This window comes from Anser anser (assembly GCF_964211835.1).
Source record: "Anser anser genome assembly, chromosome: 1".
Taxonomy (NCBI): Eukaryota; Metazoa; Chordata; class Aves; order Anseriformes; family Anatidae; genus Anser; species Anser anser.
The window spans coordinates 96,769,077-96,783,595 of NC_139720.1; the positions used below are offsets into that span (position 1 = coordinate 96,769,077).

The 14,519-nt window shown below is 41.1% G+C and overlaps 1 protein-coding gene across 9 annotated transcripts in view; it reads right to left on the minus strand.

Moving 5' to 3' along the window:
- LOC310892228 (uncharacterized protein) overlaps window positions 1-14,519 on the minus strand; it is a 421,439-nt gene that overhangs the window by 110,528 nt on the left and 296,392 nt on the right. For 8 of the 9 annotated variants that reach the window (XR_014577955.1, XR_014577956.1, XR_014577957.1 and 5 more), the window contains one exon: window positions 1-14,182. This exon is cut by the window's left edge and continues 22,632 nt beyond it. The exons of the other annotated variant lie outside the window; for it this stretch is intronic. The gene's annotated coding sequence lies outside the window, so the exon portion shown is untranslated. The remainder of the gene's footprint in view (window positions 14,183-14,519) is intronic. 9 annotated transcript variants of the gene reach the window in all.

Sequence of the window (14,519 nt, forward strand, 5' to 3'; positions counted from 1 at the left end):
CGAGGTACAATCCAGAGAGGCTACGCTACCATGCAGCAATCCGCTGTCTGGTTCTAGGTATCTGGTCATCCCCGCATGCAAAACCCTATTCTCAAGAAATAACTGCAAACTATTCTGTTTCTGTAGAAAGCAAGGGTGTCTGTGAATCTCCAGACATTATTTGCCCCAGGCAAAATCTGCATTCACTTCAAGGGTTCAGAGGTTATTGTTCATTTACTTTATTAAAGCATTTGTTCCAGTTTCAAAATATAGCAAATCTGAGAATTATGAAACATCCCTAGTCAGTCAGATGTCTGTGTATCACCAACAATCAGGACAGCAGGCCATTGCAAAGCTCTGTTTTTTGGAAAAAATCACTGCTCAGAAAATTTTTAGCGATGCTTAGAAAGTCACAGGACCTAAATAGGTTCTCCACGTCAACAATAAAAGACAAAGCTTAAAAACAAAGATTAGGTCGGATAATCATATGGTTAAAAACAGTCAGAAATCAGGGCTGCTATCCACCCTAATTAGATTTCGGTCTCCAAAGTAGCAGCACAAAGCTCTTTTCGTACAGGGAGCCGAACACTAGCGCTCTCTGAAGCACTGTGAGAGTGAAGTAAGGGTTCAGGAAAGCTCCATCCTCCAAACCTCTTTATTTATCTGACCAGGAGCAGGCAAAACACTCTCATTAGCACTTGCTGAGCTCCAAAGTCCTGGTTATAGCGTGCCCACTGGCATTTCGTGACTCCCGAGAGGGATGACTGTCTGTTTAACAGCAGTGCCAGCCTCTTCCTATTCCCCCGTTCCTGCTGGCACCCTGAGGCAAGCATCTGGGAGTGTATGCTGCCCCTTTCTGAAGCAGGTGCAAAGAATGGTAGTCAGCGTGTTCACTCCCCATGAGCCTGCTACAGGCAGACAGAAAAGCCTGGAAATCCCTCCAGTAACCCTCCCGGGGGAGAATGAGAATTTAGCCAAGTGCACTTAAGACCAAAATTGTTGCAGAAAGGAGACACATACACTTGTTAAAATCTGTCTGCAACACTCCCTCCCATCCTCCCCTTGCTGTGGACTGATCTGGATTTCTAAAGAGTATAATTATGTCTTGCACAATGATTATGAGCTTTGGGAGCTCTCAGAGAAAATTTCCTCACTGCACATGTGGCCATTGGCTGACATACCAAACATATCACTCTGTTTTTTATTTTTTATTTTTTAAACTCTGCATTTTGCTGGGAGGGAGGCCAAAGAGAAAGGACAGACATCCAAGCTCAAGGCCAGGTTCTGCACTATGTGGGTACGTTCTGGAGCCCAGAGGGAGAAACCACAAGAATGATCTTTGTTCACTAATGCTCCCGTTCCTCTGCTGGCCTTCCTACTACCGACAGCAGGATGCCCAATCTATCCATCCATCACCAACAGACCCTTCACCAGGAATGTATTGATGCATTCTTGATTTGCCCCTCCTGTTTTATGTTTTCCCTTAAAAGGCATACAAAATAGATTTTGTCTTCCCTAAAGCAGATGCTCAGAATTCATTGTATGCCCATTTAGCAATACTAAGGTTTGCAATCAGTGTCAAGCTACCTGGAGGCCTTAAAAAAACACTGACTGGCAAAATGGTAACAGCAAAAATTACCATAGTACACTATCCTCCTTTCTAAGAGGATCGTGATGGGCTAGACATCAACTTTATCAATGGGAGATGACTTTGAACTGAGTACAATCAATATTTTTATTTAAAAAAAAGAACAACTTTCCTGAATGAGACAATGTGTGCTCATGCAAAAATGGCACTACTATATATCACAAATCATACAGCCATTTGAGAATAAAATGTACTATTCCACCTGCATGCTGTGAAAATTTCAAGCCACCTGCACTTCGTAAAATGAAGGTATGTAAGAATAGCGTCAGTCACTCAGCTTGTATACCTAAGGGTAATGGACATCATCCTTTTTCCCATCCAAGTCACCATCTTTTCCATTTCCAAAGGGCCTCCAAAGATGAAAATGAACTTGACAATCATTCTGCAAGGCAAACTGATCCTGATTCTTCCAGTCACTTTGTAATTCACTGCAGATGGTGAGAGTGAGATGTTTACTGGCTGGCAGGTAATGAGCCTCGTTGTAGATAATAGTGATGGACGGGCAATCTTGCCTGCTGACAAGGAGGCAACTCAACATGGGTACATGGCATTCATCCATGACTTCATGTAAAAGGATAGCTGTGACAATGTACACAGGTTATAAACTACCATCCTCTGTTAATGTCAGCATGCAGCTACACTTAAGTCTATCCAGTTCACTTTTAGGTAGCGTGGAATTGATCCTGATTGTCCATGAAAGTAGAACAGGCTGATTTGTGACCTAATGCCTACTGTTCTATAAGAAGAAAGTTGATCTGTTTAAACATCTAGATATCCCCTCTTCCCAGGTAACGTCATTCATCACAGCTGTCAGTGCTTCTTTAAACGAGAAAGGACCCTTAGGCATAGTATAAAACTCTCTGGAAGAATTATGTATACCATTGCCAAAAGCAGAAATAGTTCCCTTTTTTTTTTTCTTTTTTTCTTTTTTTCTTTTTTCCACTGGGCTTGTACACACGCTGTGAAAGGCCTATACACACTGAATTATAAGTCAGTACTTCTGTTTCCCTCCCCACCCCCGTATAAAGGAACTCGTATTAGAGACCTACATGCTGTCCTGATTTTATCTCAGACATAAGGGTAGTGGATTTGGACTAGCTCAGCCATTTGATGAGATATACTTAAGCAGCTGGTTCTGAGGGAAAATCAGAGTAATTCAGAAATGCAACAGAAGATAAAGAAAAGCCCTAGCTCCATTTCCCCTCTCCTCCTAACTTTATGAAGTGAAAATAAAAAATCACATACTTAACCAAATACCATGGATGTCTTTTGTTTCAGTAGAATATATTCCTCTCGAAGAAAGGCAGCATGGTTCAAATTAACAAAATACACATCTTAAAAAGATATTTGTTCTTATATATGTCTAAATATACACACGTTTAAAAACGGATATTATCATTCCACAGATAGACAACAATTAGTCTTAGTCTTCCTATTCTGAATCAAATATCCTTTCCCTCTTTCTCTGGTGAAATCTGTTCATTTGTACTGTACCCGGGCTTCAAAACTTGATAAACGATCCCAGAGCTATGAAAGTTTCATCCAAAACCTGTCTCTTCATAGATTCACTCCAGATATTCTTTCTGCTTTAAAGACTCATGTGATCAGCGCTTTGATCCTTTCTCCCTCAGCTCTATTAGGGGTACCATCTCTTCAGGGCTTGCAGCTTATAAAAAGACCACCATATTTTTGATATGCCTTTGATGTTGTCTTCCAAAGTATCTTTGATTTTTAAGTTCTGTTCAACTCTTTCACCATTAACCTTGATTTCACTTAGGAATTAATAGATCTATAGTTTTCTTGGAAAGCTAATTTAGAAATTCTGCTTTCTCTTTCACTATTTTTTCCCTCTTACTTGGAAAGGTAGGTGAAACTACAAAAAGCTGACCAGCATTAGGAAAAAAAAAAAAAAGAAACTATACACAAGCTAACGCTTTTCTTGCATTTTCAAGCTTATTGCATAAGTGAATCATTAAACTGCCAGCAAATGAAATGGTTCTGCATGATGATAACGAGCCATACAGACCTTCCACTAGGTCACTGGCGACTGAAAGGTGTTACTAATGGATGACTCCTCAATAGGACCGTAGGCTCAGTCCCATGCTTGTAGACAAAATTTCCCCCACATATGACAGTTGCATTCCCCCTTCTTTTGACACTAAGCGAAGAGGCAGAAGTTGAAAAGGTCACAGGAACTACATTACTTGAAGTAAACTGCACACGAAGCAGTAGAACACTTACTCCAGAGGAGAAGCTGGTGTTGTCTTTCTGGTCTCTTTAGTAGGTATTTTCAATTCTTAGCTTATGATATTTGAGATTTATTCCCCCTCCTCAGGCACCACTAAATGTGACTGAAGATTCATGTTCATTGGGATAAATAGACATCTGAAGGCTAAAAACAGGTCAGCCATAGACGCTCACACACACGCCCTACAGGATTTATTTATGCATCCTAACCATGTTCAGGTAACATTGAAATACATTTCAGGTTCTTGAAGAAAAAAGAAAGTTCCATCTACGGAAGTTGTAACTCAGTGTGCCTTTATTTGAAACTATCCTGCTTTCTTCCCACTACACCCTTTTTTATTTCCTATCCTTTAGAGAAAGAACTTAGAGGACATTATATCCCCCTCCTCACTTAAAAGAAGCAGCTACAAAAGGAGATGAACATGCTTAGGAAGTCCCTGCAACAACCAGCATGTGCATACCCATCCTTTTCAGTATCTGCACAGGGTCATCACCGCAGCCTGTTCCCTTTGCTAAGGCACCACCAGCACAGTTTAAGGGTTCCTTCCCAAGAGCGTTTGTGACACTACCACAATTATCATTCTGGCTTAACGCTCTAACACCTAACCCCTGGGACACCCAGAGCTTCTGATAAGACACCACAATGAGAGAATTCAAATTCAGCTCATCAGATACGTGCCCCTACCAGCGATCTTTCCTATCACTCATCGCACTCTCTATCTAAATCATCTTTGGCAGAGAAGCACGGGCTGGGTGCTACATGACCCACTTGAAGCACTTCTCACCCTCCACCATTTCAGCGTATGGTCTAACGTCGTGGCTTGCGAGCCTCATCTGAGGCTCTCTGCGTAGCCCCATGGCCAAGCACGGCTCCTACTGTATCATGCCTCTCCCAGAATCTTAGCCCTGCTGGAAAGCATTCAGCATTGAGAGGACCCGTCTTTATGCTGATAACACTAAAATATAAAATAATGCCAACAGCTGGTGCTACAAATGGCTTTTAAAAACGATGTTCATTCACTAAAATTCCTCTTGCTACTTTTGACATGAAACACGCAGTCTCTAATTATTCTGATCAAGACGGTGAAATACAAAAACAAACTTTAATTGTGTTTAACAGATATTTAATCAGGACTCACTGAACTACAGATTAAAGCTGAAATTCATAAACCATAATTACCCAATTGTCGCAAGCTTTTTGGTCCACATTCTGCTTCCGTCTGGGCGTCTGGCACTTTGCCCCGAATTTCTTTTAGTGTCTTCTCAGTTTCATTGCTGTTCATGTTTTCCAGCAGAGATTTAGCACAGATTATAAAATATCTGTTCTTGGCAACTTTATTAGTTGTTTTTTTTTTTTTCTTTTCTTACAAAGATTATATCCTACCTATCCCCTTCCTGGGGCTGAATGAACAGGCACACACTGTGGGTTATTTCTTGCCACAAGCTGCCCCTTCCTCCTGCCACAGTCCATGGTATTCACCTATTCTGTTCAGTTTCTGATTCCCTGACCATCGCCGTGCAACCAGAGCACCATCCGGATATTGCTTCGAGGGTGCCATCTCACATTTCTACCATGAATTATTTCTTCCTCTCTTCTTTATCCAAAGATACAAGTGGGTGCAATATGGTTTCCTATTTTGGTAGGGTATTTTAATGTGCTTGATGCCCTGTATTTATATTTAAGAAAGCGTGATGAAAGATATATGCTTCCCATGGGAAGCAGAGTGGTGAGGTATACGCTACCCACCAGTTCCTGAGGGAATTAACTGCACAGGCTCCGACTGCCTCCTGAGAAAATTACAGATTGTCCTTTAGCACAGAGACTGATTGTGCCAGAGAAGCACAGTTGTTGACAGTAATTTTTTGGGCTCCATGAATTTTGTGCAGGTTATGTGGGTACGCTGAAGGCAAGGATTTGATTTAACCTACATGGGAAAGCAGTATCGATACCTGGTGTTTTTACAGGGATCTGTGCTCCCAAGCACATACGATCTGGTGTTTTTTGCTAGGCAGAGTTTTCTAAGTCCTGTAGTCTTCATGCCCAGCTACAATATATCGTACTCTAGCAGAAAAAGGATGAACCTCAAAGGTGAAAGCACTGCCCATTAGGATGAGATTGATATACTCAGCCTCCAGGAGAGGTTAGAAAGTGGTATGCTTTTTGGAACCTTAGCTTCTGCTCCATAACGACATCTAAACTATGGATCATGTGCCCTCGACAAGACATTATATTTTATTTTCACTGTGGACTTCCAAGATTTGGCAAAGCATGAGTGGAAGAAACACTAATCAAAAATTTCAGAGAACTGACAGCCAGAAGATGAAACTAGAACTACAGAAGCTTTCTTGTGCTGCTATTGTACTGCACCAGAGTTAGGTTCTGCACAAAAACAATGCTGAACTTACTGGAAATTGGTGGAGCTTAGTTGCATCTTGCTTATTAGCTTATCTTTTTTCCACAAAGCTGCTCACACTGCCTCAAAAATCCACGACTCTTCAAATTCCCCATTAGAAGACTCCCAGAAAAAAAATCATTCAGTCTCCACTGCAGCACCTCCCTCATCAAGAATCATTCCCAGAACTTTGCAAGGGAAGGGTATGATGTAGCCCCTAAGAAACAAGAAAAGCAGCTTACCAAATTGCAGCTCAACCTGGCAAACACCAAAGATACGTTACCCTGTCGGAGCAGTGAAGTTGGCTCCAATACTGGCACCAGGCAGAATAGCCAGCTTATTTAGTGGTGGGGAAATAAAGAACTGGTAAAGATGGGGTCAGCCTTAACACCTCTTAAATTTGGGGTATTGGGAGTGGAAGAGATATCTAAAAGACGACACTGTGGAAGAATGGGATCTCAACCTTCTGTTGAAAATATAAAATGAGTCAGCTTGATAGGAAGTGAGATGTCCTTCCACGCATATCTGTGAATGATTTTTCTCTTAAGAGTTGGAGTGTTCTTGAAGAACTCTGAGTCCGGAAGAAGATATACGGAACCATGTACTGAAGGTCTTCCACATATTTGTCCCCTACTGACATTCATTCAAACATTTTTCTTTGTTATCCTGACAAGACCTATGTGAATACAAGCTAAACCTTTACCTATTTTCCTGGGCCTGTTGTCAACTAAAACACAAAACGTACATGGATTTTTTCCACATCTTTCACATTTTTCATTATCAAACCCAGTATTTCCTATGTTTAATTTTATCACCATCATTTTGCCTAGCTTCACTTCCACCTCGTTTGAAGAGCCAAACAGTTCTCTTCTCTCTGATTCCCACTGAATCAGTCACATACCTTTCTCAAAAGCTCCTTTACAGCAAGTCTTAGACAAGCAATAATGTACTACCTCAGTAGCCACTGATGCACGTATATCAAACTTCTTTTTTGTTTGTTTTGAAACCTTCCCTGAAGCCTTCAAGACTTGACTGACTTCAATGCCTCTGCAAGATCCTGTATCTGACTTCACAGCAGTCAGACACCAGACTGGGAAGACAGACAAGGAGAAATGTGTTATTTCTTCTGTTTGCTCGTTTCTTTTCCTACCTAAGAGATCTGATTCTTTGTGTCATCCACACGCTATGAAGTCCAGTCACACTTAGGTCTTTGCATCTCAAGCTGAAGGCTGATGAGAACACATGCTCCAGGATAGCTGATTTTTCACAAACTAATTGTTTTGCAGTTTGGCACAGTTGTTGGTCCAAGAGTTTCAAGCTCTATATTTAAACAGTGATAAAGAAATTGCTATACGGTGTTACTGTCATTCTTCATTCAGACTGTTCCTCTGAAAACAGCCTACAGCCTTTGAGATGCGAAATGTATTGTTTTAATGTAGTCAAGGTCCCTGCTTGCTACATTGTTAAATCTATTTAGCAGATTCTTCTTGGTATAATCTGTCCCCAGACCTAAGGAAGCTCAGTGATTTTAAGTGTTTTAAACTAATGATAATGGTTAGTGCTGAGAACAGATGTACCTGGCTGTGGTTTGATCTATTCTATTAGACTGCTAGGAGCTGTGTATTCATATTGACTTACCATTTTATGTGTATTTTCAAGGTGTGATAGCTGCATGGGGTGTAGTCTGTTTTTTCCCCTGACATATGATGTATCATCATATGTGTATTTTTTGATACATGGTGATTGCACAGAGAGAGAGATGGAGAACATCTGCATGTTTGTTTCCATGCCTTCCTAAGAGTTTGTATGTCTATTCCAGCTGGCCACTGGCAAGATTAAGGGAAGCAGTGACATATACCTGTTTTCATACTACTAGACCATAACCCAGAGAATGGTTGCACATATTAGATGAGCATGCAAAGAGTTTGATGACTATGCTAGGTACTGCAGAAGTTTACTTTTCTTGGCGAGAAAGCACCGTGCATGAATGAATTCCCTGTAATTGGTGGCTGCACTGATAACATGCTAAGTGGAAGCTGTTTTACTATGCTTCTCTATCCATAACACAACAAAATGTAAAACTCTTCAGTCGTATCAATAAATGGTGCTTCACTTCCCTTCAGCACAATGGAGTGAAATTTCCACTGAGAATTATTTTCCCGATCATATTGTGGGCTAGGTGCCGCCATTCACAAACATCTGCCATTGCCACCGTCCAGGGAGAATACAGTATTTGGGTTGTGCTATAGGAAGTCTTGCATCTTAAGGCCTCACCTCTGTCCAGCAACACATAAGCAAATCCTTCCTGCTGCTACAGAATATACTACTGACTCCCTGCCAGTAGGACTTAGAGAATTAAGCTCTTGCAGAACAGAAGCAGCCTGCAATCTGCCTTATCATAGCGCAATAGGAGACGTTTACTGAAAACGAATGCAGCCTCCTTAAACGTCTCCCATACACACAACCATTTCCCTGTAAGAGTTCAAAAAGCAGACGCAAATGAAATGCCACGTGGGGGCTCTAGCAAAGACACCACCTCCTTCCTGACTAAATGAATGGAACCTACACAGTCCAACGAGGTTAAAATCCAAAACCGTGAAAACAACTAAAATATGGACAAGCTGAGAGAGACGCGAACACCAGACAAGACACTAGATCTGAACAGAGATGTGTAAATTCCTACCCTGATCAGGAAAGATGAACTGCAGGTGTCAGTGTAGCTCAGATGACACCATGCTGGGCCAGCACACCATCAGTTCAACCATATTTTCAGTGTGCAACTCAGTTCTCATTTTGTAGGCCAGTGCAGCTGTGTTGTAGGCTAAATCCAGGAGCCTCTTTGTCTCTGATGTTTTGGCCATTTTGACTAAGGCAGAGCCCAACAGAACAACAGGCGCTATAGGCTTAGGCCTATAGCTTCAGCTTTCTTAATCAAAGAATGACACCAGTATCAGATATTTAATTTTTATTTAAATACAAAGAATTTTTGTCTCATGGCTGTAAAGAAAAATGAAAGAAAAGAAAATACAGCCGAGATAGACATGTTCTGCATTCACTAAACCATGTTCTGGGCACATTGTCTCTTTACAAATAGGCATACATTCTTACAGAAACACTACAGGTTAAATACCTAGGCCTTTACTTCAGAATGGAGATAATTTTGCAGCGAAAAGTCAGAACCTATAAAGATAAATTCTAATCTATGTCTGACCTTTGAGGCTCTGCCTATACTTGAATTTTCATTTTCTTCTCCTGTTACCTCATCTCCTTCCCCATCAAGTCCATCCACCACAGAGGTCAATTTGCCCTCCACAGCCTCTCACAACAAGTGCCACAAACATCCTTCCCATTCCCAAATCCTTCTTAAAGGGTTTTTTCCCCTGTCAGGATGTTATACACATGCAGGGGGGGAAAGGCCAGGTATCTTACATTTAATAATTATCTCAAAGAGAACACATACAAAACTCATTAAGAATTTCTCCCTGGCAATGGGAAGGGAGTAAGGACTGCTTGCCCACTGCTAGGAGATTGCTCTGTATCTGAAGCTGGCATCTCTGTTTCTGCAGCTGGTATAGCCAGTTCTCTCTTATATTTTACATTCTAGCTAAAAAGGTTCTTTTTTAAAGCCTGAAAGGAAAAGGTGTTTTAGGAAATCATGTTTTGGTGGAATCAGGTATTCCTCAACAAAAAACAATTTAAGGGGCAGTTAGCTGGGATCTCACACACTGGGACATGATATTTTATCAGCTCGGCTTCGGTTACGCTTTTAAGGCGTATTTCTTGGCTATGCTGTTGAGAAATTTCTGTGACTTTGGTTTTAAATGGAAATTGATGCTGATATAATCCAACCTGAAGTTCATGACAGGAGAAGATCTAAAAATGCTTCCTTACCTTACATCACTCTAGTGATCTTACTCATCTCCCTTATGTTCTTGTTATGCATTCATGTTATCTGCATATACTGGACTGTGGGTCTTTGCAAGAAGCAGCCGATACTCCTGGACAGGTGCGGAGCACCATGCACTGATGGAGCTTTTTAAACCTCAAGTAATAATAGTGGCAAGAAATATCATCTGGAAATTGTAAAATTCATGACCATAATACCCTAGGCAAGGAGAATAGCAGGATCCCAAAATGATTTAGGTATTTATACATATATTGAGAATATATGAGAAACTCCCCTCAAGTTTCCAACATAGATCAAGTGCTTCGGTCATTCTGGCATCGATCATTGCTGAGCGTCTTGCTCTTCTCTCCGAAGCATTCATCACAAGATGTTGTGAAGAACAGGGTGCAAGGCTAGGGAAGGCCAATGCATCTCCCTGCCTTCTCTCCTCGACCCTGCCATTGCTGAGCCCTGCGGCACCACCAGCCCACATGTGTGTGGTGGGGGCACCCTGTGAGAGAGGCGGGACGGAGACATTTTGGGTAGAACAGCAGCTAAGGGAACACGTGGGAGCAGCAGGAGCGGAGCAGGCAAAGGGGCTGGCTTGGGAGGAGTGGAATCATAAGACCTGGAGCTAAAATCCAAAGATACCCAGCAGTACCCTGCTACACCTCCCTGCACAGAGCCCCCACAACCGCAGCAGCTTCACCAGTGTAGAAGTGCAGAAAGCTAAAGCTCTTACCAAACAAGTGACCACAGCCCACAGGGAAGGGGTGACAAGTACAAAGGACAAAAATGTCGACAGAAGAGACACAAGAAAGACAGGTGTTTTCTACCCCAAAGTCCCTGATGTAAGAGAGAGCAAGGCAAATCTTTCATACATTTTTTTTAAAAATGTTATTAGAAATGAATTCTCATCAGAAGGCAATGAGGCAAAAATTGTTCTCACACCAGCAGGGGAAATGGCGAAGCTGGCATCACAGCTAGCTGGGTCAGGATCTGGTCACAAATGACAGACACTGCATGACACATAAGGTATACCATGGCTTGCAAGATACCTGAAAATCTGCCTGTTTGCCCCTCTGCAAGTATTCCTGCCATCACCACACCAGTGGCAACTCACAGCTCAGAATCCAACTGAAGCAAACAGAGCCCGACGAAGTGCTGCAGGGGACTGAAGAAGATGGTGATGCACCCTGAATATAGGACAGGGAGGATGCTGTTTTTCTGTTAAACAAATAATAATTACTTCTGCAACCAGAAAGGAAATGGGAAGATGGCAAAAACCTATTTGGCCATGTTGCAGAGAGGAAAGTATTAATTATATTCTAGTAGCAATCTTTATTCTCAAAGAAATCTTGTCAAGCCTACACTTCTGAAGAAACTTCTCATGAGGGAGGGGAAAAACCCCTATTATTAAAAGCAGCCCCAGCCTGTGCCTTCTGGTTTTGGTCTGAGTCCAGTATCCACAACAGAAACCTTTCAACAGAAGGCAGTATGGACTTCTCATGGAAAAGGTACAAAATCAGGCCCCATATTCCCAGTGAAAACTGGCCTTTTTCCCCTCCTCCCAATCTTATTGTTCCCAAAAGATACAATGAAAATACAAGATTGCTGGGATTTCTATAAGAAGATTTGGCAGGTTTTTCATATTTGTTTAGACTGCAAGATATAATTTGAAATTGGGGCTTGCCTTTCTCTCTCTCTCTCACTAAGAAGAAGAATGAGTTATTTGTTCTCTGAATAAGTATTTGTTATTAGTGGATCAGACATGGATAAGGTATATTATTACAACCATGTTTGTTAGGTATGATTTACATTGTTTGCTGCATATCATCTTAGGCTGTCTTTAATTTTGTTATACTTTAGGGTTTTTTGTTTGGTTTTATGCATTTAGTCACAGTTGGTTGTGTTTTGAACTTTGAAAAAAATTAATACAAAGGAAATTAAAAAAAAGAAAAAGAAAATACTTTCAAAATGATGTGGAAATCAAATCTATCCCTCAGTAATTTGATTTGTAGGAAATGGAGAGCAAAGCATTACAAAGCATTACAAACAGAATGCCTTGAAGTGCATCATAATTACTTACATGTGCAAATACATTGTCTAGGTTTAGGCATTCAGTTAATAACAGTCATAAAAATTCTATGCCCTTACAGAGGGTCTTTCATTCAAGCTTCTCAAGGTTTGTGTAAGCAATCACTAACTAATGCTTGGGTACCTGTGAGTACTTTGCTGCTCATAAGGATGGAGAAATAGGGGCAAAAACTCTAAAGGTCAAGGATAAATTATGATCTGGTGTCAAGGCAGGAGACAATTGCAGAATGATGGTTTTCTACCTGCATGCGGATCAGTGATGCAGAAGTTTGTAGCTGATCCTGATCCTACAATGTAATGGTGTAAGAACGAACAAGTGCAACAAATGTGCTGTTTAGACCTCCTGTTCCACAAAGTTTAAAGGCTGAGAGCTGACATAAATCAGATCTATCGCTAAGGACTGGCACATGGACTGACAAATTTGCCTTGTTTGGGACCCTTTACAATGTAAATGGTTCCTATATGAGGCTCCACAAGTGGTTTTCAGACCATGTATCGTTTATGGAAACCTGGGATGAATGTTGAACAAATCTGGAAGAAATGTAGCCTATTAAATTCAGTTGATGCAGAAAGTCAAAAAGGCCAGTTATACATTTTGAGATTATTCTCTCTTTGGTCTCTAAAGTTTTAAGTACCTGAAACTCATCACAAAACTCTGACAGTCTCCACGTTACCCAAACACTTTTCCATAGTTCCTGCCATGGAAGAAATACTGAATTTTGTACTCTTCTTCTGTTTAACCTCCATGCCACATCCGAACTGCACAGCTGTGTTGCTTTCTTCTGAAGAGTGGAACCCAAGGCTTCTGCACTCCAGCTCCTTGCTAGCCAGAACTCCATTCCTCATTTACTAGAACATATGTTTTTGTTTCAGTAGATGACCAAAACCCAAGACTGACAAATTATTTTTGCTGTTTCATTTAGCCATGCAATAATGCTCATGCTTTAAAGTACTACCTGCTGAAATAGTAATAAGTGCCGTACTGCAGTTACTGACCTACGTACACATGCAACTGCCTGTTCTAAGGATTTGACATTAACACATCCCATTTTTGTTTAGCCTACATTTTAGTGCTCAGCGTAGCTGCAGCGAAGAAATGTTTCTCTATACATTTACATTACCTGTTATGCTTTACACTAATAAAAAGTGGATATTATTTATTTGTCTGGCTGACTGACAAAGCCAGGCATCAAAGCATCATTCCAGTGTCACATACTTCAACACTCTAATCTTTCAGAACTTGTAAAGCAATCTCTTACGGCGCTCTGTGGGCTGTGAGATCACCCTGACAAACTGTGATAATGTTGGCAATCTCCAAATGGGTGTTCATTTGCAATCTTACTACAGAGGAATTGCTACATTTCCAAATTTGAGGGCTTGACATAATCTGTCTCCACAAAGCTATCAGGGTCTGTCATAAGGCTATCTGTGACCTGGGGATTTTATGGGGTTAACATCTATCCACAGCGCAACTTCACTGTAAGCAGTGGAATTAGCTAGAGTATGACTTTATCTATTTGCTTTCTTTCTCTTCATTTAAAATGCCCCTTATTTGTACATATATATAAAAATTGCCAACAGCACCTAGTATCAATATCCAAGTCAGGCAGGGTGACTGTACCTCAAAACCACAACGACTTTCTTGCAGCTCACACTAGACCCTCTGCTCCCCCCATCACACTCTGTGGCTGAGAAACAAGGCAAATGTCAGGTCAAGCTACGCAGCTATTGCCATCATCTCTTCCGTTCCGTATGCTCCCAGTACTGGCAGTCTCTGGGCTGCAGTCCACAGGATATCCACAATTATGGCCCAGATTGAGGGAGGGGTAGAAAAACGATGGTGCTCTGCCAAGTGTGTCAGAACCTGAACTTGATCCATTTTCAAATTAAAGCTGGGGACTGTGGGACAGCACCACGTTCTCTCTAATCCATCTAAAGAAAGGAAAATAACTTATCATCACAAAAAAAAAGAAGTCAGAGTTAGTGCAGATCTAACATAAATAACTATTTTATATTTGCCTCTGAACCTTATCTTTAACTAAAGAAATATGCTGTCTTGACGCCGAAGGAAGATTTTTAACGTGCCATAAGACAGTTAAGCACCACAAGAAAAAGTGAGACAGAGGGAGTCAGTCTTCATCATATTTATGAGGGCCACAAAACTGCTAGTGAGGTAATTTAATTCTGAAATTACTTAGGAGTCCTTTATAAAAGCAGGGAATGCAGGATGGAAATAGAAAACTTTAAAAAAAGTGCATCCAGTGTTTAG